We start from the raw sequence: 25180 nt of genomic DNA on the forward strand, positions 1-25180 counted from the left end.
GCACTGAGTAAGTTTTCCTTTTTAAAGTTGTGACTGAACTTGCCTTCCAGCCCAGAACCAGGTCACTGAAGTATAGCTGCTATTCACATGCACCTGCAGGGGATGATAGAAATCCTGAGAACGTCTACCCTTGTTCATGTGGAAACCTGCCCGTGGAAGACACTGCTGGAGAGAAGACACACGAGGACCACTGGCCGTCCTGCACATGCAGAAACAGGGACGCTCACAGCAGGTCAAGTCTGGCCCAGAGTCTCGGAAAAGTAGACTTGCATTTCCTTCTCTTCTCAAAACTGGGTTTGTGTTCCCAACACCCATTTGCAGTGCCTGGGGAGATCTCAGGGGTCATGTCAATGTCCAAAGGAAGAGCTAAAAATCACTTTAAAAATCAATTTGATGTAGGATACAAGGACACCAGCGTTTGAGTATGACTTTCCACCTTGCAACTAAGCTTGAACTTGCTGTTTTATCGCATCGCATCGCATCGCATTGCATTGCATTACATTGTATTCTATTGTATTGCATTGTATTGTATTTGGATTTTTGAGAGAGTGCAAGCAGGGGAAGGGGAGAGAGAGAGGGAGACAGAGGACCCAAAGCGGGCTCTGTGCTGACAGCAGTGAGCCCAATGTGGGGTCCGAACCCACAAACCACGAGATCATGACACAAGCCAAAGTCAGACACGCAACTCACTGAGCCACCCAGGTGCCCTGAACCTGCTGTTATAAATAGACTTTTAAGCACACACACACACATACCCTGAACTCATAAACAATCTAAACTAGTTGAGAGTATTCTGGGTCAAAATGTTACAAAAATTAAACTCTTTATTAACCAAGCTCTCTTAAACATCTCTGACACCACCTCAGAATTTATGCTTCGCCCTCCAAGAGCTGTGGAGAATGATGGGCTGTGGGGCTCCTCCCAAGGAGGAGAAGCTGGGCTCAATTAGGAACACCCCCTACCTCCAGGTAGAGGGTCTTCATTGTATGTGTCCAGTATAATTTCAGAATTGGTAAGTACTAATGTCATGGGTGCTTCTTACTCTGCTTTTATTTATTGATTGATTGATTTCTTTCTTGATTTCTTTATTTTCATTTGTTTATTTAAAGAGCAAGGGCACAAGCAGGGGAGGGGCAGAGAGAGAGGGAGAGAGGGAATCCCAAGCAGGCTCTGCACTGTCTGCTCAGTGCCCCGCGTGGAGCTCGATCTCGTGACCATAGGATCATTACCTGAGCTGAAATCACGAGTTGGATGCTTCACTGAGCCACCCAGGTGCCCCTGCTCTTCTTAAACAGGAGCGATGCTGCCTTCAACCTGCCCCTCTCCCTCTAACATAGTTGCATGGTCATGGAGGGCAGGGTCACGACGGAATTCCTACTCTTATTCAGAAGGAGCTCTCTGCAGATGTGATATATTGAGTTTGAGTCTGGAGTTTGAGTCTATTGGAGTTTGAGTCTGACACAGGGATGGGCTAGGACTTTTGAGAAAAGTTGAGTGCATTTTGTGTGAGTAAAGAAGGGAGGTGACTCTGTGTGTGACCAATGTAGCAGATGGTGATAGGTTGTATGGTTGTGAAAACCTGTTCTGTCCCCTCTTAAAAAAAACAGTTATTGCAAAAGCCAGAGTCCTCCCCACCATGGTTATGCCAGCCTTGGTCACATGGCTTGCTTTGGCCAAGAAGACATGCATGGGAGTGATGGGTGCTGATTCTCAACAGAGGTTTTCAGAATCCTTGTATGTCTCTCTTGGCTTTCTCTTCTATAAAAGTGGTGTGACCCAGATGTAAAGGGCATGTCGCAGAGCCGCAGAACCCCTGTCAGTCCCATGAGGAACATAAATAGGAACCACAGATAAATCTTTGTTGCCATGAACCACTGTGGTTTGGGGAGTGTTTGTTACTCTTAGCATAACCTAAACTGACCGATACAAACGGTTCCATTTCATGGAGGGCTCCCACCACAAATTTCCCTGCAATCAAACCCTTCCCTTCCAGCCAAACTACCATCACTTTGGTTCAGGTCACCGTTACATTTCTTCCTGAGTTTTGCAGAAGTATGTTATCTGACCATTCTTTGTTCCCATTCCCCTCTGCTCTGTTATCTACATGGAGTCAGAGAAATCTCCACAAATACAAAACTCATCCTCTCCCTTTCCTCCTTGAAACCCTTCGATGCCTGCCTGTTGGCTTCAGCATTGACCCCAACCTGCTCCCTTTTCCTCCAAAGCCCCTCCTTAGGCAGCCCCGACGTCTGGGTCCCCATCACTGTCTTCCCTCACACAGTCGGTCCCAGCCCTCACCTACAAGCCATGGTCCTGCTTACCTGTCAGTCTTCACACCCGCTTCTCTGTCTTCCTCATCGTCTCTGTTAGGCTAATTCTTTCTCGGCCACCGAGTGTCAGCTCATGCTTTGCTTCCCCTGTATGTCCTCCTCTGTCCACCCTTCTCTTGTGGGCAGTCTTTTACCCCTTTCTTGGTTCTGTGGCACCCTGTGCTTGCTACCATCCTTCCCTGTTCTTTCTTTCTTTTTTTTCCTGTTTCTTCTAGGCCTGTGGCAGAGCCCAGGAGACCTTAAATAAGGTAGATGAGGAAATGAATGGAGTAGAGACGCGAATAAAGCAGCCATCACCTTTTCTGGTGTAAACAAAGACTTTAGCATGCTGGCCACGCTGATGCCAGAGGGATAGGAAAGAAATAACAACAATCATAATCAAAGGGGTGGGGAGGAAATCCCAGGTCTGCACAGCACTGCCCTGTCCTTGGATTCACTCTCAGGCAAGAATCTTAACTAAGGATGTAGGGAATTCCCTGAAAGACTCCATTCCCTTCCCTCTTCCCTCTCCTACCCCTCCTCCCCTACAACAGTGCACTGCCTTTTCTCCAGTGCTTGTCCTTCCCAGGAAGGAGGAGAAGGGTCAAGGAGTGACAGACAGGCTAAAAGGGTTGAAAAGGGACCCTGTGGGAATTCAACACGCTGGGGCCATGTGGTCCAAGGAGAACTCGGGTGGGGGACTTAATGTGTTTTTAATTATATATAAGATCACGTGGACACTAATCAGCAAGCAGCTGTCTTTTCTGCTCAGAAGGCCAGGGCCTGAGAGAAAGGCTTTCCATGCCTCACACAAGAGACTGACTGATCAAACATCATTCCTCAAGGTCCTGCCGGGTATCTAAGAGGGCTGCCCCCTGGCCGTGCTGAGGTGTCGTGTCATTAGGGCCCCAAAGCAGAGGTGAGCGGGGCAGAAGACGGCCTCCTCACAGCACCCAAAGGACACAAACCACTTGCACATTTGGTCATTATGGTTTATGATGGACTGTGACGGACCTACAGCCCGCCCCTCCAGCTCGGGTCCCGCCACGTCTGCCCTTGGGGAAAGCTGTGCCTCTTCTGTGTGTGTCAGTCTCCACACCTGCAACACGAAGGGGCTAACAAGGAGCCAACACATTAAATGAGGGTGTCGTGATGACCCTTCTCACTCGATGTTCCCTGCCCTCTGTGAGGAAGCCTTGCATTATCTTCCTTTCCTAGACAAGGACGCTCAGAAAGGTTATTACTCGAGCCAAGACTGGAAAATCAGGAACTGTACCATCATAGCCCGAGCCCCAACCCACTAACAACCACCTGACTGCTTCTGTAAGTCCTCTTTGCCTAACCCCATTCATGCCCATCCGCACCACACTCATAGTCCCCCTGGCCAACACTACCTCTCCTGTTGTGCCACACTTGGACTCTATGATGCACCATGTTGTTGCGTTATCGTTGATCTTTCTCTTCCCTGGAATGGGAGCTCCTCAAGGGCAGAGACCTAGATCTGTTTTATTCACTAATGTATGTCTTCTGAATACCCAAGAAGGGCCTGACACTAAGTAGATGCTCAGTGCACCAGTGAATGAAGGGCTGATGGTAAACTGGAAGGATGGACCAGAGTAAGGGACACCGTGTGATTGCCCAGAACCCCATGAGAGTCCTGGAATATTACCAGCTCCCCAGCTCCTGGTGCCTAAGCTCCTACCACAGGTCATCAGCTAGCACCTGCCCTTGAGCATCACCCTTCTTCACTTTGCTCCAAAGGGCTCGGTGTGACAACAGTTCAGGGCAAACAGCCAACAAATCTATGATTATGATTATGATTATGATTATGATTATTTTCCATGGGATTCATTGGGGGAGGGGAGTTAGTATGGCAGCTAGTCTCCAGACCTGGGCTTCCCTGAGACCCCAGCTGAGTCTGAGCCCTCTGACTGTGCTGTAAGGTGTCAGAAGGAGAGACATCCCCCACACGGAGAAGAGCAGACCCTACGAGACCTTCCTTGGCCCACATGTGAAACCCAATACCACCAGCGACATAGGCATCCTCCTCTTGCTCGAGAACAAACAGCAGAATGTTCCACAGTGTTTGATGGGACCAGAGGGAGGAGGAGAGTGTAAATTTCAGTATGAATTGATAACACTTAGTCAGCCACCTTCTAAAGCAAGGGGTTTGCAAAATTTCCCTGAGGACAAGCCTAGGACATGTGTTAACCTGGTTTCACATCAGGGCAGGTCTGAGGGAAGCTGGGGCAGGGTGAGGGGGTGGGGTGGTCCTCAGCAGCCACAGGAGAGGGCACTGCCCTGTGGCTCTGGTCATCCCCAGGACGCTGACTGGGGGCGCCAATGAAACATTTGTAAAGGTAGGCTCCTGGAGTGGTTTTCAGGTCAATGGAAGGTCTAAGTTGACGTTTGGAAAGTGATCTAGAAGGACACGCAGTCTGTTTTACACATTAGAGGTCACAAACCTCAATATCTATTATTGCATTAGCTGTGTGGGGCTTGGAGCCACAGGCAGAACGCTGGTCCTGTCTACAGAGGGCAGAGGCTTCTCTGCTCCAGGAGGCTTCCTTAGGAGAAGGGACAACTCCAGTTTTTGTTTTGTTTTGAATTATTATTACTTCATTTTATTTTATTTTATTTTATTTTATTTTATTTTATTTTATTATTTTATTTTGTTTTGTTTTGTTTTATTTTATTTATTTTATTTTATTTTATTTTGTTTTGTTTTGTTTTATTATTTTATTTTATTTTTTTGCTTTATTTTATTATTTTATTTTATTATTTTATTTTGTTTTGTTTTATTTTATTATTTTATTTTATTTTATTTTATTTTGTATTGTTTCATTTAAATTCAAGTTAGTTAACGTACAATGTAGTCTTGGCTTCAGGAGCAGAACTCAGTGCTTTATGCCTTATATTTGACACCCAGTGCTCATCCCCAAAAGTACCCTCTTAATGCCCATCACCCATTTAACCCAACCCCCCCCCCACCCAACCTCCCCTCTCCAGCAAACTCTCTGCTCTCTGTATTTAAGACTCTCATCTGGGCTGCCTCCCTGTTTTCGTCTTGATTATGATTACATTTTTATGAGAAAGTTCCCAAACGTTAACGGCTGTTAACTAGCAAGATTTCAAGTCAAAGGGAGGCAAAGTCAGGAGACGCCAGGTGCTAAGCCATATTGGCACGTTATACCGGTGACCTCACGTGACGCCGCGGACTTGCCAGAGTAGCCTGTTTCTCTCCCCATTTGCAGTTGGCCCAGGTGGGAAAAAAATTACTTGCCAAGTGACTTGTAAGTGACTGAGACCGTTAACACACAAATCTTCCCGACTATGGTCACCCTCCTTCCAGTTCACGGTAGAACGTTTCCTAATAGCGATACCTAACCATGGACTGATGATCCTTGTTCAGTAGTGGGTTCCCTGTTACTCTGAGCAGTCAACCAAGGTCTAGATGACCCTTTCCCAAAATTGTTAAGGAAGGCAAGTCTCGCTTTGATAGTGAAATGAGACCAGATTGTTCGCGGGATCTCTTCTCCCACTCTGACTCCGTGTGTTTCAAAGCCCTGTAACCTTTGGCAGACCAACCCCTGTCCCCCACATTCACTCTGAGCAGGTTTCATCAGGAAAAGTCTACCTGGCACATAGAATTTTTATATCCAAGGACATGATGGAAGTTTGGGTGCAAAGGTAGTATATTAACTCCTCATGATTTGTTCTTTTAAATGTAGACTTTCTTGCTGTTCTAGTCCTTTGAAGTATGAGTCTGCGAGTGCCTAGAGAGTTCACCTTACGGTTTCCAGCCTTGTAAATTCATGTCAGTGGTATAGCAATTACACCTCCAAGTAGCTGACAGCCTCTTAGAAGGAAACCAACAATACATGTATACTGTATTTTATATTGAAATCACTATAATTATTATTTCTAGAAAATAATGTGTCTGGATAAGGTTGACTAGAAAATGAATCATAAAACAAGATAATAATATTAAATAGACCACATTAAATTATTTCTGGAAGAAGATGAGAGATAGATAACTAGCTTGCTACACAGACAGATAGAAACAGCTACGATAAAAAGTAAATATATACAGCAATTTTCAATATGCATTGCTTGGTTTTTCCACATTTGCTAGTTAATGTAATCAATGTGACAAGTCTGGGCTTTGCTTTTGCCTAATTTATAGAGAGCCGGGCATTTTGTTAAGGATTTTGATGCCAGGATCTCAGGTAAGTTCTCGAAACAATCACGTGGCAGAGGCATTATTGATATTTCTATTATTAATATTCTGTTTTGAAGGTGACAGTCCAGAACCTCCAAAAGGTCCAATGCCTTGAACAAAGGCACTCACCTGGCTGAATGAGCCCTCAGAACAGAATCTTTTAACAAGCCTTCCCTCCTTCTTTTTGAAAACGTCACGCTATACCAGAAAAGATGAAACTTGTTTTATTGAATTTCTGGTAGTTATACATGGATTTTAAGGCCGAACAGGCGTACAGAATAACCAGATTTAATGGGACACCGAGAGCCTTACGCAAGCTGACCTGACGGGTCCTCCGGAGCGATGCCCCCTGCCGTGTATGGAACCAGATGTCTCTGGTACCAAAAAATGATCAAGCATTTCTTAAAATTACCTAACAATCATTTTCATCGGCTCTAAGATGTGCAATTCTTGAGATACTAGGCATCCATTAAATATTTGCTGAATGAATTAAGCAAATGGGAAAAACCACACTTACACAGTGAGTGTTCTGGAAAATCTATGCAATGGAAGGGCAAACCCAGTCCTCCTCCTTTCGTGTGCTTCCCGAGTGTCAGCCAGATGAAGGGACACAGAGAGGGGGGTCCAGGAGTGGGGGGCCCGAGTGCAGGAGCCTCTATCCCTGTGGAGTTGGGGTATGTCGTAGTGCAGGTACGTGGATGTGTGCATCCAACCAGAAGCGCTCAGAGCCCCTATAATCGGGATTTTACGGAGGCCTCTTCACATGGACATAATCAATTATTAAGTCTATTTGCAGTCCCTCTCCCCTCTCTGGAGGATGTGGATGGGGCTGAAAATTCTAAGCTTCTAATCATGGTTTGGTCCTTCTGGTGATCAGCCTCCACCCAGGAGCCATCCTGAGCCCATGCAGAGTTGCCGCATTAGAACCAAAGACATCCCTATCACCCAGGAAATTATAGGAGTTTCAGGAGCTCTGTGTCAGGAGCCAGTGGCAAAGACCAACGTGTGTGTGTGTGTGTGTGTCTGTGTGTGTGTATATTCATCCCACATTTAGGGATTGCTATTGATGAGTAGAGTATTTAATCTACCAAAGAGTTGTGTTTGATTTTGACCACCGGTGGGTGCTCTACCCTGGAACTACCATGTTGTAGTGAAATCCAGAGAGCTCCCTTGGGAAGCTTGCGATGTCACAAGTAGCATGGACTTTAGCGTAGGCCAACTGCAGACCGATGCTCAACCCCAGCTCTTGTTCCCCTAGTGGGATGCTCCCCTTATCCAGAAAGTGGGTAGACAGTATCTTAAAGTGTTCTTCTAGGCATCGCTTAAGATCTTACATTTATTTCTGTTACTAATTCTTAACCTTTTCCCCTACTTCTTTTCAAAAATGATATGAGATGCATTTAAGAAAAAAGGTACAGGGGTGCCTGGGTGGCGCAGTCGGTTAAGCGTCCGACTTCAGCCAGGTCACGATCTCGCGGTCCGGGAGTTCGAGCCCCGCGTCAGGCTCTGGGCTGATGGCTCAGAGCCTGGAGCCTGTTTCCGATTCTGTGTCTCCCTCTCTTTCTGTCCCTCCCCCGTTCATGCTCTGTCTCTCTCTGTCCCAAAAATAAATAAACGTTGAAAAAAAAAATTAAAAAAAAAAAAAAGAAAAAAGGTACACATAATGTAAAACAAGGAATAAATATTGGAAACAAATAAACAGTTTTTTTACAAGAAATGATTGCAGTCTTGATTCACACAGTACACGGCCCAATCGGCATCTCTCCTCTTAACTTGTCAGGTCTGTTAGCAACACATCACTTAATTGGGATATTAAAAATATGTCTGGGAATACCGATGGGTGAAGTCTGTCGTCTTTCTCTCCAGCTCACCACCCACCTGAAAACATGGGAGAAAGGGGAAAGGAACATGCCGAGATAGGATTCTCTCTTGTTCTCCATGGTCCCAACTGCGTGGCCATTGGAAGGGAAGCTGTGATACCTTAGCTTCGATCATTCGTGAATCTTTCCAAAGTGCTGTCGTTTGTTCCCGGCTCTGGAAACCATCCACATCCTCATGACCCACCTTGACCAAGCCCTACTCTGTACATTTGCAGTCAGGCCTTCACAACTTCCAAACTCAGCTGATTTATCACGAAATATCTTTGGAGGCTGTGTCATGTGGGTAACAGATTGCTGGCCCAGTCTTTTTTGTGATGAGTATCAAAGAGGGACAAAAGAAACCCATGTGCTCAGTGTTTATTTGTCTCCCTGCACTATATTCATTTCTAGTGATCTATAAGGCTCTGAGAAGGGACTCTTGAAAGGGGAGTACAAGTTTCATGTTTCCAAATTATGTGGCAATTCCTGATCACGGCTTTTGGATATCACAGCTTCCTCTACTCATCTACTACACAAAGTTATCAGACACAAAGAAAAATGTTATCTGGAAACATTAGGCTTCAAATCAGCTTGATCTAAACTCAACAGATGACTCACCATTTGAACTTTGGCTAAAATGTGGGAGATTGGGGTCTCAACAATATGTAAACTTCTACAGAAAGGTTGTGGGAGGCTTAGGGACAGAAAGCCACTTGAGAAAAAGGGGCAGGAAGAGGCTCTCTGCCTCTTACAGAACAGTACAGAGGAGAGAAGCAAAATGGTGGCCACCAGCCAAAGGGAAGTATCAGCCCTTCCTGAGGCCATAGAACTGGTGGCAGGTAGGGTACACAGGCTCCCACTCTTATCACGCTTAGGTCTGTCTGGAAGGTCAGGCATTCAAACAGGGAAATAGGGAAAGTGAGAAGAGAGATGATGTTTTTATAGGAAGAAACAAAATAGATTGTTATAGATTGTCCTGGATGAGGAGGAGGAAGGGTCCTCTAAGAGGACCAAACTGGTTTCTTTGGTCTCTGATGAGATTTTACCCTTACATTCCTGTGCCAGGATAGCTTAGCATAGTGGACAAGTGTCACGGACTGGAGTTTTAGAGCATACTCCATAGTATGCTGTACCTTCCTTAGTAACATTCAGAGCCACTATTACTTTAAGACCCGCTTTCCCATCTAGAAGGTGTTCTGTGCACTCTAGAATGTTTCTGCATTTATCCAAAGCTTATTTGCTAGGTATTTCAATAATATTTATTACTTTCACGAGTGGGAAATCGTTCCAACTCAAACCGATTCAGCACATAATTGATTGGCTAAGTCCTAGTTCTACCATTTTGCTGGAAGACAGGAAAGGATGTTGAAATACATGAAAAAGAACCTTAGTGATCATGACAGCACACACTTTCATGGGGAAATTTTGCCAAATTGTGACAACTCCCTTGCTCAAGCTTAATCTAAAACCCACTGGTTGCCAGGCTCGTCTGGTTCGCACGCAAAGTCCTTAATCCAGAAGAGTGTATGTTTACCTAGGAATTTAGTAAGACCAAGTTTGTATAAAATATAAGAGAAGAGAATGGTCATTGTCAGGTTCACAGGGGACGGGGGTTGGATGAAATGAGTGAAGGGCGTCAAGAGGTACAGATTTCCAGTAATAAAATAAACAAGGCGTGCAGCTGTAATGTAAAGCATGGTGACTACAGCCCACGATACTGCATATGTGAAACCTTCCAAGAGGGTAAATTTAAATGTTCTCATCACAAGAACAAAAAAAAGTAGCTTTGTGTGATGACGAATGGCGACCACACATATCGTGATCATTTCTCAGTATAACACATATCGAATCATCATGTTGTAGACCTAAAACTAATACAATGTTATATGTCAATTATGCTTCAATAAAAATATACATGTTTGATTTTGTTCATTAATTTTTTCTCTGCTAAAGATGTTACTAGGTAAAGAAATGTAACTAATGTTGCATGGCACAGAATATAAAAATAATAACATTGATAAAAACCTATGAAAAAAGGTTGTCAGTGCCCAGCCCCATTTACTTCAAAAATGTTATGAAAAAGACTCAAATTATTTTTTTGAAGAGTTACTAGAAAACACTGGGGTTTGGTAATATGCCATTATGGTTTAATAGTTATAATATAGAAAAAATACAATTAACTGAGAAACATAAAGAGTAATTATAATAACGACACTGAGTAGCCTAGGGAATAACACCATAATATTATTAAGAGTGACATTTTGGGGGTGCGCCTAGGTGGCTCAGTCGGTTGAGCATCCGACTCTTGATTTTGGCTCAGGTCATGATCCCAGGGTCATGGGATCGAGCCCCACATCGGGCTCTGTGCTGGGCTTGGAGCCTGCTTAAGATTCTCCCTCTCTCCCTCTGCCCTTCTGTCCCACTCATGCTTTCTCTTTCTCTCTCTCTCTCTCTGTCTCTCTGTCTCTCTGTCTCAAAACACAAAATCACAAAATGACATTTTTGGAAAATGCTTTTAGCGTTTACACGTGAAAATGGTCCATCCATACCTCCAAATCGACCTTTGTGGCTCGGGCATTTTTATTCTAGTCATGCCAAAAAACAAAGGGAGGCTTGATGAAGCTCTCTGATTTTCCATGAGTCTCTCTGCTGAAAACAGTGATGCTGCACATGAAAACTGAGCCCATAGGCACCCAGCAGCTTGGTGGTGGCCAGAGGTTGGGGGGCGGGGGTTGGTAAAACAGGTGAAAGGGATCGAAAGGTACAGACTTCCAGCTATAAAATAAATGTCACGTGCATGCAATGTACAGCATGGTGACCGTAGGTCATAATAATATGTCACATAATTAGAAGTCGCTATGAGAAACTTCAACTTAAATCTTTAAGCCCTCATTGCAGAGAAAAATCAAAACAAACCTTTGTAAGTACGTATGGTGATGGATGAAAACCAGATTTATTCTGGTGATCATTTTGGAATATATATAAATATCCAATCACTTGTGTCTACACTTGAGACTACTATCATGTTGTATATAATTATATCTATTTTTTTGTAAAGTGCACCTGAGTTATATTTTTCGGTTTCAGGTCTAGAATTTGGTGGGGTTTGCGGCTGCTGATTGTTTCTAAATTGCATCGTGGTTTATTAGTGCTTGGGAACTGGAGGAAATTGGGGTCTGCTGGGAGCTCTATTTATACTGCTGGACCAGTGTTTCCCTAGAAATGCCATTGGCCAGAACTGTGTCACATGACTACACCCCACATCCCAAGGAGACTGGGATGTGTCTCTGGCAAAGCCAAATCAATGGACCCAACTGGCCTATTACTGATCAAGATTCACCCTCTGGAGGCTCCTGGGTGGCTTAGTCAGTTGAGCGCCTGACTCTTAATTTTGGCTCAGGGCGTGCTCTCACCGTTGGTGAGTTTGAGCCCTGCATCAGACTCCTTACTCTGACAGTGCAGAATCTGCTTGGGATTCTCTTTCTCTCTCTCTCCCTCTCTCTGCATCTCTCTCTCTCTCTCTCTCTCTCAAAATAAATAAACTTTAAGATTCACCCCCTGAGATTGGGAGTGCTGCTGTTGCAAACAAAAGTGTGGTCTATTAATCAAAAAGAGGTGGCCAGGTGGCATTTGGGTAGCAACCACCGGTGACTTCCATGAGAGCCTTCATTTACGTCTTCATGGTCCCTCTACTCCCGGTTACAGGGCTTTCCGCGCGGCGCATTCTCAGTGTGTGGGAACGAATTGCATTGAAGCCACAGGAAAAATGAAGTCCAGGGGCCCCGCCACGCCCAAGAGCACCTGCTGTCTTTTAGATAACGTGACAATATTTGCAGCAGACATTTTTGGAGGACTCTGGTGGGTGCTTCACATGAGGTTTATCATTTCTCCAAATTCACTCACTGCGTTTGGTCTGGTCAGCCCCTCGCTTCGCTCCTGGCTGACCCCTGCCCTCCTGTAGAGACTCAGCTCAGACACTCATCCACCACTGAGCCTTCCTGGCTGCCCCCCACGTCCCCCAGGGCCGGATGCTTCTCCTCTGCTCCCCACACGCACCCGAGATTCTCTCCCCTCTCCCTACTCCCCCTCCCCATTCCTTTATAAATATCAAAACCCCTTTTTCTCTCGTCTTTTCTCTTTTTGGTTAAACGTCTGCCCTCCTCGCCTTCCTGCCTCGACTAGAAGAGAGGGACCCAGGCCTCTGGTTCTGTCTCTCAGCAGGTAGCCCCCCCCCCCACCCCAGCACGGCACGTAAGAGGGGATCTGTGCTTGTGTCTGCTGTGCTGTGCAGGGTGATCTGCCTATAGTCCAAAGAAGTTTGGATCGGAGCCCCAGCCCGGATGGGTCTGTCGCATTCAGACAGGGGCTGCCTTGCCCCTAAGGGTGCCCCAGGCCAGAGGGAGACTGAATTAAAGCACCACGGGGTGTCGGACTCAAAGCAGACCCACTGAGCCTGGGCAGAGAGGGCTCTGAGCACCTCGCCTTTCCTTAACTCCAAAGCCGTCCTCGTGACGCGTGTGCATGTTGAACTCCACGTCTCTCCCCTTGCCCCCCGCCACCGGGCCCCTCCCCCCGATGCCACGTCGTCTCCCCGGCCACAGCGCCGCGTTCCTCCCCTGTTCCCGCCTTCCCATGCTCCAATGGCCTGGGATTGAGTGGCAGCTCGGCTCCGGAAAGCAGGTGTTGTGGAAGTGAAGCGAGCCTCGCAGACAGCGCGTTGGGTAGCACCCGTCCCGAGGGAGCCCCAAGGCTCCAGGCTTTCGCAGTCCCAACTGTTCCTCCGAGGAGCGGGAGGGCCAGGCCTGCCCGGCCCTGACCAGATGTTTGGGAACGTCGCCAGGCTGCAGCAAAGAAAATTGCTGTTAACTTCTCGAAGGTGTAATAGGTATTAATGAAGCCCCTTTCTCGCGTTTTTGTTTACAAGAAAGGCTCAAATCAAAGGTGACGCGGGGCAGCCGTGGGTACCGGCGGGTGGGACGCAGATGCGGGCGTGGGGCACCGCCCAAGGAGCCCGTGGAGGCAGATCCGGGTCCCTGTGCCGCCACGAACTTCCTTGACAGCCTGCAACAGCCCTTTAGCATTTCTGAGCTTTGTTTTCTCCGTTGTAAAAGGAGACAGGGAAACTAGGAAAGCTCGAAAGCGTGTTTCAGATCTGTAAAAGGATGGAAAAAGTGAGACTACAGGTGCGGCTTCCCAGCAGGCCTGGCAGATTAGAAGAACCCAGAAGACCTTTCGAGCCCGGAGCCCCGGCCCTCGCTTTCCCAAGGGGCAGGCTGAGGCCTGGAGGGGCGTCTGCGCTTGGGGGGCCCTCAGATCTCGTCATCTGGGGGCAGAGAGCCAGACTCAGACCCTCAGACCCAGGTCCGGTCGACTCTGCACCTACCGGGCCACTGACTTCTCAGACCGCGTCTCACGGCAGAGACCGGCCCACAGAGACAGGGCGAGAAGGTTCTGTGTGAACCGCTCAAGAGCGAAACTTGAAAGGAGGGGAGCCGAAACTTGAAACGAAACGAGCTGACGGCGTCCTGGCCCAGAGGAAGCTGTGGGCTGGCCGGCCTTAGAGCCAGGTCTGGGAGCCCCGGCCAGCGCCTTTGATGGGGCCCTGTGACTGCGCCCCACTCAGCAGTTTCTGACGGTTTCGCCCCCGACCGACCAAAAGTCAGGCCAGATTTCACGCGAAGTACGGAGCTCCCATGAGCGCCCAGCTCAAAGTGAAACACGGGGCAGTGAGAATTCTCACAGCCTGAAACCAGACGGGGGGGGGGGGGGGGGGTTGGTGAGGGGAAGACGTGAAACGCATTCCCTCCAGCTTCACCAAACTGGTCCCTACGACTCACTCCCACCTCCCAGTCTCTACCCCGCCTTGGCAGGTCACAGTGATCTGGAAGGCACAGGAAAAGGCCCTGGGGGCCCGAGGGAGGGGGCTGAGATCCTACACCCATTATTGAGTGCTGTGCAGCCTCAGGCTGGTGACTTAACTTCTCTAAACCACAGCGTATGGAAAAGGGAAGGATGAAAAGCCTTTGCTTTACCCGCTGTTCATCAGACTACAACAGCAGACATTGTGGGTCCGTCCAGATGCCAATCTGCCGTGTGATTGTGCCTTCCTACCTCCTTTGCCCCTTTGTGGAGCGTTATCACGTCCACGTCCTCAGCATTTTCATTGTTTTAACAGCTTCACTGAGATAGAATTCGCATACCATGAAATTCACCTGTTCCCAGTTCCTTGTTTCATAGATGAGAAACCGATGTTCAAAGGAGTCGAGTTCACCCCAGGTCTCGTGGCGTAGACGCCTTCCTGTATGCTTTTTCTGTAAAGGGCCGGATGGCAAATATCTTCGGCTTTTTGTCACAACTCCTCGACTCTGCCCTTCGAAGCTGCATGGCAACACAGTGGGCATCCAAATGGGTGTGGCCGTGTGCCAATAAAACTATTTTTTTTTTTAACGTTTATTTACTTTTGAGACAGAGAGAGACAGAGCATGAACGGGGGAGGGTCAGAGAGAGAGAGGGAGACACAGAATCTGAAACAGGCTCCAGGCTCTGAGCTGTCAGCACAGAGCCCGATGCGGGGCTCGAACTCACGAACCGCCAGATCATGACCTCAGCCGAAGTCGGACGCTTAGCCGACTGAGCCACCCAGGCGCCCCCAATAAAACTTTATTTACCAAAACAGGTGGTAGGTGGGATTTGCTGGTCCCTGGTGCAAGGAGTCCCTTGGTTAAAATGCCACTCTCGTTGCCCCCGTTGTACAAGGCCCCCCACAACCCAGTCCCTGACCTCCCCCAGCACCCTGACCTCCTTGCTGAGACCCAGTCCTTCTGTGACTTTACCCCTCCCCGCCCAGGTGTGGGCAAGCTCTTCTCTTCCTGCGGAGTTCTCCGTTTCTTGCCTGGCTGGCCTCCTTTTTCCTTTGTGGTCTCAGTTGAAAAGTTGCTTCTTCAGAGAGCCCCTCCCGACCACTCCGCAGAAGCAGCTTGCCTCACTGGCCTTTCTTGTCCCCTCCAAAGCCCCCGACTCTCCTTGCAGTCCTTTGATTAATTTGTGCCCTTACCAGTTTTTCCTTAGTCTCCCTCAGGAGTGTAAAGGGGTCATGAGGACAGGGAGCAGGTGAATCTTGTCCCACGGCCTCCAGTGACTGATACAGAGGGGAGCACCCCGTGTTGGCGAAGCGAACAAGAAGCGAGGCCCGGGCCCTTCTGAGCCACTTGCCTGCCACGGGAGTCCCGCGATCGGCCCTGGCAGAGCCCCTGGGGCAGAGCAGCCGGGAGGGGGGCGTGCAGAGCTAGTCTTCATTCCCGGCTCCTTTCTCCCCTGCCAACTGCCACAAGACCCGCGTGTTCAAACGGTGTCAGTAGCTTAGGTGACGTGGGCAAAACAGTTGCAAACGAACTCAATTTTCATCCCCTATCCTTCCCCTCCCAGTTTTCTGGAGAGCTGGGAGGATGGTCTGAAACGCGGGATTGAAGCTATGAGCAGATGCCTTCCAATGACCCAGGCAGAGGCAGACCTCGCTCCTCTCAGACTTGGGGGGGCTGCAGACGCCACCCCTGGCTCCCAGCACAGTCCCCGGGCCCATCCCTCCCCTGCAGGAGAAAAGTGAAGGGACCACGCCTGGCTTTTCTATCCATTTCTTTCAAGTTGTCAGAACTACCATTTTGCCCCGGACACGGTTAGAAATTGTGCCCGTGCTCATTGTTTTTGACAAGCTCTTTCCTTTGCTCGTTCATTGAAACCCGCTTGAAACACTCAAGGCGGCCTGCCAATTTCTCTAACCCTGAACAAAACAATACAAAACAAAACAAAACCAAAAACAAACCCCAGACAGACAGGCTTCAAAATGCAGTCGTTCACTTGCGCTCTGTCTCTGAGTACCCGTCAGCAGAGATTTGCTGCAGATTCTGGATCAGTAGTCATGAGAGCCGCTTCCCGCAACGCCGGGAAACGAACGCAGATCCTTCTCCAAGGATGGGATCATGGCTCTGGCCAAGCTCCACTCTCTGGGGTGTGTTCAACCGGGCACGGGACGCTGAACAGATATGCGTGAGTGAGGGAATGGCCCTGTCCCCTCGGGGACGCTCTGTAAACGCCTGACCCTGTTGACCCAAATTCGCGAGCAGGGCGAAGGCTCGCGAGCCCTGGAATCCAGGCTGGAATCAGAGCTCCTCGGGGTCGAACCCGGGCTTCATCACTTACTCCCGGGCACAAATTGGCTAAGTTGTTAAATCTCTTGGCTCTTTCGATTTTCTTTAAGCTAAGCGGGAATCGCAATTCTTTAAGCCTGCGGGCTGACTTCGGCGAAGAGAGGCGTAGCACCTTTACGGAGTCAGGACATGCCATGTCTTATAAGGCCTTCAATAAAGGCAAGTCAGTGTTGTTATTCCAGCGTTTTCTCTAGCATGTGGCCTTGGCCGTGTAGAGTTTGCCTGCACATCGTGCATACAAAATACCCCATATGTTTGATGTGAGCTCCGGGGTCTGCGACCAACCGTGATTTAAAAAGCAGATGTTATTAATCTTCTAAATACTGCACGCCAGCCATGATGTCATTTAGGACTGACAATGGATGGGCTGCCTTGCTCCCTTTTGGAGATAATTATTTTGAAGCACTAGGAGAGGCTGTTTGTTTTTTAAGAGAGTTGGGGCCAATTTGCCTTATGAGAATCCAGTGGCAACCTGTAATGAAAACACGAAAATAAGCACGGGCCCCAAAGCTCAGCGCTGAGCAGACATTCAAGGTGGGAACGCTGCGAGTCAGAACAAAGCTGACCGCGGACCCGAGGGTACCTGCCCGTGACCTACCGGGCGGTGTGCGGAGAGGATGTTGAAACCGGGTCCCGGGGGAGTCTCGCAGTTGGAGGGGACGCTTAATTGTGCCAGAGAGAGGGGGACAGAGCCTCCCAAGCAGGCTCCACACTGACAGCCGTGAGCCCAAGGTGGGGCTCGAACTCATGAACCATGAGATCATGGCTTTACAGTCCTATTGAATGGTTGCCTGCTCTTGAGATGGAGATCGTGTTAACAATTCAGCTCAATCTTAAAGGTGTATGAGACGTGTGTCTGCCATATTGTGTAACACATAAAACATTTTGGAAAACACTTAGGAAATATTTCTCAGTATCGGCAGCAATTGTTTCCAAAAAGCACAGAAGTCACTCACACTCTTCAGGAATGAAAAAAAGTCATCAAAAACCAACAGAGGCATACCCTCGGAGTGTCCTGTGCGCACATGTAGAAAGGCTCCAGCAGGAACTGTTATTTTCAGAACAACGGAGATAATGGGAAGATTCTTTTTGTTTTTGTTTTAAAAAAATGTGATATTCTAGTTTTTAGCCAAATTGGTACTTTAAAAAAAAATTGATCTGTTTAGGGGCGCCTGGGTGGCTCAGTGGGGTAAGCGCCTGACTCTTGATTTCAGCTCAGGTCACGATCTCACCGTTTATGAGTTCATGCCCCACGTCGGACTCTGCACTGTTAGCTCGGAGCCTGCTTAGGATTCTCTCTCTGTCTCTCTGTCCCTCTCTCTGCCCCTTCCCTGCTTGTTCTCTCTCTCTCTATCTCCCTCTCTCTTTCTCTCTCTCTCAAAATAAGTAAAAACAGTAAAAAAAATTTTTAATAAATTTATTTTTTTAATTCAAGTTAGTATTGGTTTCAGGAGTAGAATTTAGTGATTCATCACTTAATACAACACCCAGTGCTCATCCCAACAAGTGCCCTCCTTAATGCCCATCATCCACTTAGCCCATCCCCCCACCCAATACCCCACCAGTAACCTTCAGTTCTCTGTATTTAAGAGAGTCTAATGTTTGCCTCCCTCTGTGTTTTTATCTTATTTTTCTTTCCCTTCCCCTATGTTCATCTGTTGTGTGTCTTAAATTCCACAAATGAGTGAAATCATATGATATTTTTCTTTCTCTGACTTATTTCACTTAGCTTAATACCCTCCACATTGTTGCAAATGGCAATATTTCATTCTTTCTGGTCACCGAGAAATATTCTATTACGCCAATACACCACATCTTCTTTATCCATTCATCCAGCCGTCAGTCCATGGGCTTTTGGGCTCTTTCCATACTTTGGCTATTGTCGATAGTGCTGCTACAAACATTGGGGTGCATGTGCCCCTTCAGATCAAGAATCTAAACACATCCAAAGAGCAAGAACGAGAAGGGGGCAGTCACCTCATGGAGACGTCATGAGGCATGGGCTTCTCAAAGCCACCCTGGGATGTAGAATACAGTAGATCAACGTCTATAGAATTCCAAGGGCAGGGTAGTCGACCCAGAATTCCGTACCTGGATGCCAAACCACAAACCAAGTGGGAAGGTTGGATGAGAATATTTTGAGAAACGTCCTCTCTGCCCTTTTTTCTAGGAATGACTGGAGAGTGTGTGCTCGAAACGAGACCAAGAAAGCCAAGAATCAGGGAAGCCTGGGAAACTGAAGAAGGGGAACCCAAAACAGGGGAGCTGTGCAGGGAAATCCCGGGATCAGCAAAAAAAAAAAGGGGGGGAGCTGTAGGGTGACATCCTTGTGGTTTACAGAAGATAAGGTCCAGACCAACACAGGGGCACAGAAAGTTGCAGAAAAGTTATTTCCTAGAACAAAATAGAACAGAGAAGCCCGCCTTCTCTGACTGAATCAGAGGAGTATGTATAGGAGAAACTCTGGGGCTGAACTGATGCTAAGTGTACAAAACCAAAGAAATAAGCTTCAACAGATGAGGTCATGCTTTACTCAGTGGGACGGCAGGAGGAGGGGGCCACGACCACCACCATCACTGCACACCTGGTGGCTCTGGGAGACTATCACTGACACAGTCATCATGACACCGTGTTAAATACTGCTTCAAACCAGACCTGAGCAGCACTTTGGGTACGGAGACACATGAAATGTGTGCATTCGTGAGTGTGCACAGAGACTATTCAAAGGCACAGAGATCATTTTACATGGTGGGAGGTTCACAGGTAAAGCCTGAGATGCGTATAACATGTAGCTCTCTTAGCAGGTTATCATAAACACAGAGAAGTAACAGACAAAACAGCTAAATATTTTTAAATGTTGGGCATTGGGTGTGGAGAGGGGTGGGGCAGAGGTTTGCTTTCTCTATCAAAATGCCTCTAGTCCTATCTGAATGTTAAATCATGTATGTGGATGGATGGACGGACGGACGGATGGACGGATGGATGGATGGATGGATGTTCAGACAGATTGGGGGTTGGCAGACGGGTGGGTGGATGGATGGATGGATGGATGGATGAATGGACGGATGGACGGATGGATGGATGGATGAATGGATGGATGGGTGGATGGGTGGATGGGTAGGGTGGATGGACAGATGGATGGATGGACGGATGGATGGATGGATGGGTGAATGGATGGGTAGGGTGGATGGATGGATGGATGGATGGATGGATGGATGTTCAGACAGATTGGGGGTTGGCAGACGGGTGGGTGGATGGATGGATGGATGGATGGATGAATGGATGGATGGACGGATGGATGGATGGATGAATGGATGGATGGGTGGATGGGTGGATGGGTAGGGTGGATGGACAGATGGATGGATGGACGGATGGATGGATGGATGGGTGAATGGATGGGTAGGGTGGATGGATGGATGGATGGATGGATGGATGGATGGATGTTCAGACAGATTGGGGGTTGGCAGACGGGTGGGTGGATGGATGGATGGATGGATGAATGGATGGATGGATGGATGGATGAATGGATGGATGGGTGGATGGGTGTATGGGTAGGGTGGATGGACAGATGGATGGATGGACGGATGGATGGATAGATGGGTGGATGGGTGGATGGATGGGTAGGGTGGATGGATGGATGGATGGATGGATGGATGTTCAGACAGTTTGGGGGTTGGCAGACGGGTGGGTGGATGGATGGATGGATGGATAGATACATTGATACATAGACACATAGATACATAGATAGATGATTGATGGATAGATATTTGATTTTTCAAACTCTTATATATGCAAAGTTCAAAGTAACATGGAACCATCACCAGGTAACCAAACCCCAAGCACTGAGCTTAAAGAAAGAAGCTCTGAAAAGGTCCTTCAGCTAGGCCAGGACTGAAAGGTGACTGAAAGGTGTTGGGTGGCACAGGCAGGAAGGGAAGGTGCAGAGAAAGTCAGAGTGAGAAGGACAGAGAAGATGCTACAAACAGAGGGAGTCTATTCTGTGGCCATAGTGTTGTCATTCCATGGAGAAAGTAATCCAGAGGAGGGGTGCCCCCTTAGAAATTTATTTCATGGAGACCATCCTCTCTGTGTGAAATGAAGAACTCCAAAGAAGGAGAATTCTCAGTGCTGATGCCCAAGGCCCTGGGACACCAAAACCGTTGTCCAAGGAGGGATCCAGCACAGCATCAGCAAACCTCGCAGAACGTGGACAGCACAGGCATATCCAGACAGAGCCAGAAAAGAGACATCCTTCTGAGTGACACCCGCCAGGAGGTTTCCCAGATGCTCACGAAAAGAGATCAGAGCTCGATACAAACCCACAATGTGTCATCATGTTATGCAATTTCGTCTCATGGTCATGCACATCTGTGCTATAGAAGCATCAGTCTGTGGGTGTGGCCATCATTTCCAAATCACCCCTTGGTGGCTAGGTGGTGGGAATTTTACCCAGTGACTGCAATGCCAGATCAAGCAATCGCCACCCTACCCCACTGCCTCAGCCCTGGGTGAGGGTCAGAGGGCATGATACTGTGTACCTTTCCGTGGTAGGCAGCATGCTAGAGAGGTTACGTATATTGTGAATCATATGCGTAACAGTACCTCCGGGTGGTGATAATCGTGCCCATTTTACAGATGTGGAAACTGAGATTCAGTGACCCAAAGGGACTCCCAAAGGACTGAAGCCAGGGCCTCCTGACTCCTTGTCAAGCTCTATATCTGAGGTGGTTCTTTGAGGCCGCTGCCTCTCTGCTAGTGTCCTTCATGCCCCCATAATTCACATCTCCCATATCTGCACATAACTGAACCGATTCTCCTACAAGGGCCTCCTTCCACCACCTTCCGTTATTGTCTACCTCGGTCACAGATGCTCCGAATCTTTTTTTTTTTCAAGTTTTTTAAACAAATGTTTGTGTATTTATTTATCTTGAGAGGTGGGGAGAGGGGCAGTGAGTGGGAGAGAGAATCCCGAGCAGGCTCCACACTGCCAGCTCAGAGCCCGTGGTGGGGCTCAAAGTCATGAAACCATGAGATCGTGACCTGAGCTGAGATCAAGAATCGCACACTTCACCGACTGAGCCACGCAGGTGCCCCTAGAAGCTAAGACGCTTAAGCCAGCTGAAGGTCAGCCATGTGAGATCCTGGGCTGCAGAGCGGTCTGGGGAGGAGTAGGAGAGGGTGATGGAGTGGGGGGGGCGTCATCGAGAAGGGATTCACCTCACACGTTCCTGGTAAGCGGGCGCTCCCCTACAAATGGAGTCCAGCGTGGCTCAGGTGAACACCTGTGCAGAGTGGCGACGGCCCAGTTCCCAGCTTAGAACAAGCCCCGCGGTTCTGACAATCCGCTGCCGTGCCCGTCACCCCCCTCCACGCCCCCAGAAACCACAGTGGCTCCACGGAACCATTGGGCACAGCGGTCCAAAGTCCTTCTCTCCTTTGAGGACAGCACATCCCTTGGCTGTCGGGTGGGTATTTAGACATGCCAATCATCCAAGGAGCAACCTACCCCTTTGGTTTTTAGCTAATCTCTTGCCCAACTGTGCCTCCTCTATATAAAGCCAGGCATTCTCTAACCTGTGCTCCTGAAAACAAGTGTCCTTTCAGATTGCGGGGGTGGGGGGTGTGGGCTCATTATGTAAGGTGGCTAGAAGTTGGATCCCCAGCGACTGGGAGCACCACCCTCACAACCACAGCTGCAATTGCCGAAGTCCTGGGGCGCCATTTGCCACGTGGGCTGTAACCTGCTGCTGGCCTTTGATTGTTATAATAAATAATTAGTATGTGCAATGAAGTCATTCGATAACCATGTTGTGCACGCAAGGGGCTAGACTTTAAGAAACAATTTCCACACGACTCCTGGCAGCTGGAGAAGCCGGTAGGGCACACACACCTCCTGATGTAGGGACAGGGAGGTTAAGATTTATGGCACACGTGGTGGGTGGCCCCCAAATCGATTAGACAGGTAGGTCCCCCTGTGTGACCACATGTCAATCTTGCAGTAACTCCACTGGGTGGTTTCACTTTCTTTCGGGAGAAAAAAAAACGAAGACCAAAAAAGTTAGGTAAACTGCCCTTCGTTGGCTGAGCTTCCATTTGAATCTGACCCTATGAATTGTTCTCTCCATATTCCAAAAGTTTCAAACCTTTTTCTTGCTCTTCCCCCAGTAAGTGTTTAGGTTCAACTGAGGTTTCTAAAATCGATTTAGAAATAGAGCTCAAAATGCATAAGCAAGGACTATGGGCCAGGCACTATGGTAACTCATCCAATCTTCACACAGAACCAGAGTATCGATATCGTTATTATCCCTACTCCTCATTTAGGGGAACTGAGGCACAGAGGGGCTGGGTACCTTGCACGAGGTCACAGAATTCGTTCGTGGCACAGCTGGAACTTGAATCCAGGCAGCGTGATTCCCAAGCACCGCACAAGGCTAGTCAGCAAATTGGAATCTGATACAGCACCCTCTCCACCCGCCCCGCTCCCAGAAAGGAATAGTTTTTAGGATCGTAAACTCTGCTGTGCCTCACTTATGCCATTTCCTGAGCTAAGGCACAGAGCGCATGATAATGTAGCTGTATCTGCTTCCTATGGCTGCTGTAACAAATCATGACCTTGGTGGCTTAAACAATAAAAACGTATCATCTTACAGTTAGAGATTAGAAGCCTAACATTTCGCCAGGCTAAGATCAGGAAGTAGGGCTGACTTGGGAGGGGGGGTGGAAATTGAGGGTAGAATTTGTTTCTCTGCATTTTCCTGCTCCTAGAGGACATCTGTGTTCCCGGCTCATGACCCTTGCCTTCATCGTCAAAGCCAACGGCACAAAATGGCTCTCATCCGTGTTCACATCTATGTCTCTGTTCAAACTGGGAAAGGTTCTCCTCTTTTCGAGATTCATGTGATTAGGTTGGGTCCGCCTGGATAATCCAGGATCATCTTTCCCCTCAGGGTCCATATCCTACATCACACCTACAAATTCCCTTTCGCCATTGAAGGTAACATAGTCACGAGAGCCAGGGCTTGGATATGGACATGTTTAGAGTCTGCTGTGTTTCCGTGCATTCGTTTTAACTTTGGGTTAAGGCAGCTCTCCCAGGATCTAGATGTGAGAACTAAGCCATCAATAATGAATACTTTTATGTTCATCAACTCAACAAACATTTGAATACCTGGTCCATCAGGGTTACTATCGTCATCACTACCATTCATGTGACATGATTATCAGCATTAATATGAGCACCATATTAACTAGCACCTGAACATCAACGCACAAAAGCTTCTCGCGTTCAGCATCCGATTGCATACAGTGAGGTCAGATTTGGATAGGACTTTATAAGCCCTAAATTTCTGTGCAAATATGGAGCAAGTTACGGCCTCGCTGCTGGAAGGACAGGGGAAAGGTCTTGGTGCCATGAGTTGCCCATAAGTATGTGTGGAACTGCAAAGAAAGCATCCCTTTTGCTATTACTTAAATGGAACAGAAGAATCTGAACTTAATTTAAGCTTAAGAAAAGTTGATGATTTTATTGCTTTCCAGATTTATGAAGCTACTGGAGATTCTTGAAGGATGAATTACTGAGGGTGAAACTGTAGCCCAAGCACAGCGGAGCAGATGAACACTCTGCTGGGGTAGGGAAGCCTTCCTCACTCCAGGGCCGACGAGGCCGCTTGGAGCAGCCTTGAACTCCATGTGAGTGTCTGACCCCGTACGCAGTGCTGAACACACGAGGGCAAGGGAAAGTTTTCTGTGGTAAGAAAGACCAGAGAGCATAGCAATCTGGCTTAACTTCACGACGAGATTGGAGGAAGCTCTCCTTCCCTGGACTGGGAGACTGCACGGGCTTCACTGTACTTCCCTGGGCCTCAGTCTTCCCATCTATACAGGGGGCCAAGTGCATAAGAGGGGATTCCAGGGGCCTTGTATCCTGAATCCACATCACTGTCTCTCAGTTAACAAGCACCTACAAGGATGTCTGGGTGGCTCAGTCGATTAGCGTCTGGCTCTTGATTTGGGCTCAGGTCACGATCTCACCGTTTGTGAGTTCAAGCCCCGCATCAGGCTCTGCACTGACAATGCAGAGCCTGCTTAGGATTCGCTCTCCCTCTCCCTTTCTCTCTACTCCTACCTGCTCGAGCTCCCTCTCTCTAAATAAATAAATAAACTTAAAAAAAAAAAAAACAAAAACCTAGCACCTGCAGAGAAGCTGGATTTTCCTCTTTATTCCACTGGCTGCTCTGGTTGATTCTGCTAAATCAATAAGTGATTCTATTGTCATAAGGATAAGTGCTTCTCTCAGTTTGATGTTCTATGAATCTCTAGAGGATCTTGTGAAAATGCAGAGTCTATAGTACGTCTGGGGCTCTGTGTTTCTGTTAAGTTCCTAAGCGATGCTGATACTGGTGACCTCTGGAGGACTCTGAGTAGGGATGAGTTCTGCCCTGCTGGGTTCTACGTTCTGTCCACGCACCTGACCCCCTCACCCCTCCCGTCCCATGCCCCCGGGTCAGCGCGGTGAGTGAAGGCTGACGGACTCATACGATTTAGAACAATTTTAGTTGCTAGCGATGGGAACACAGTGAGAATTAG

This window comes from Leopardus geoffroyi, chromosome B3 (genome assembly GCF_018350155.1).
Source record: "Leopardus geoffroyi isolate Oge1 chromosome B3, O.geoffroyi_Oge1_pat1.0, whole genome shotgun sequence".
Lineage (NCBI taxonomy): Eukaryota > Metazoa > Chordata > Mammalia > Carnivora > Felidae > Leopardus > Leopardus geoffroyi.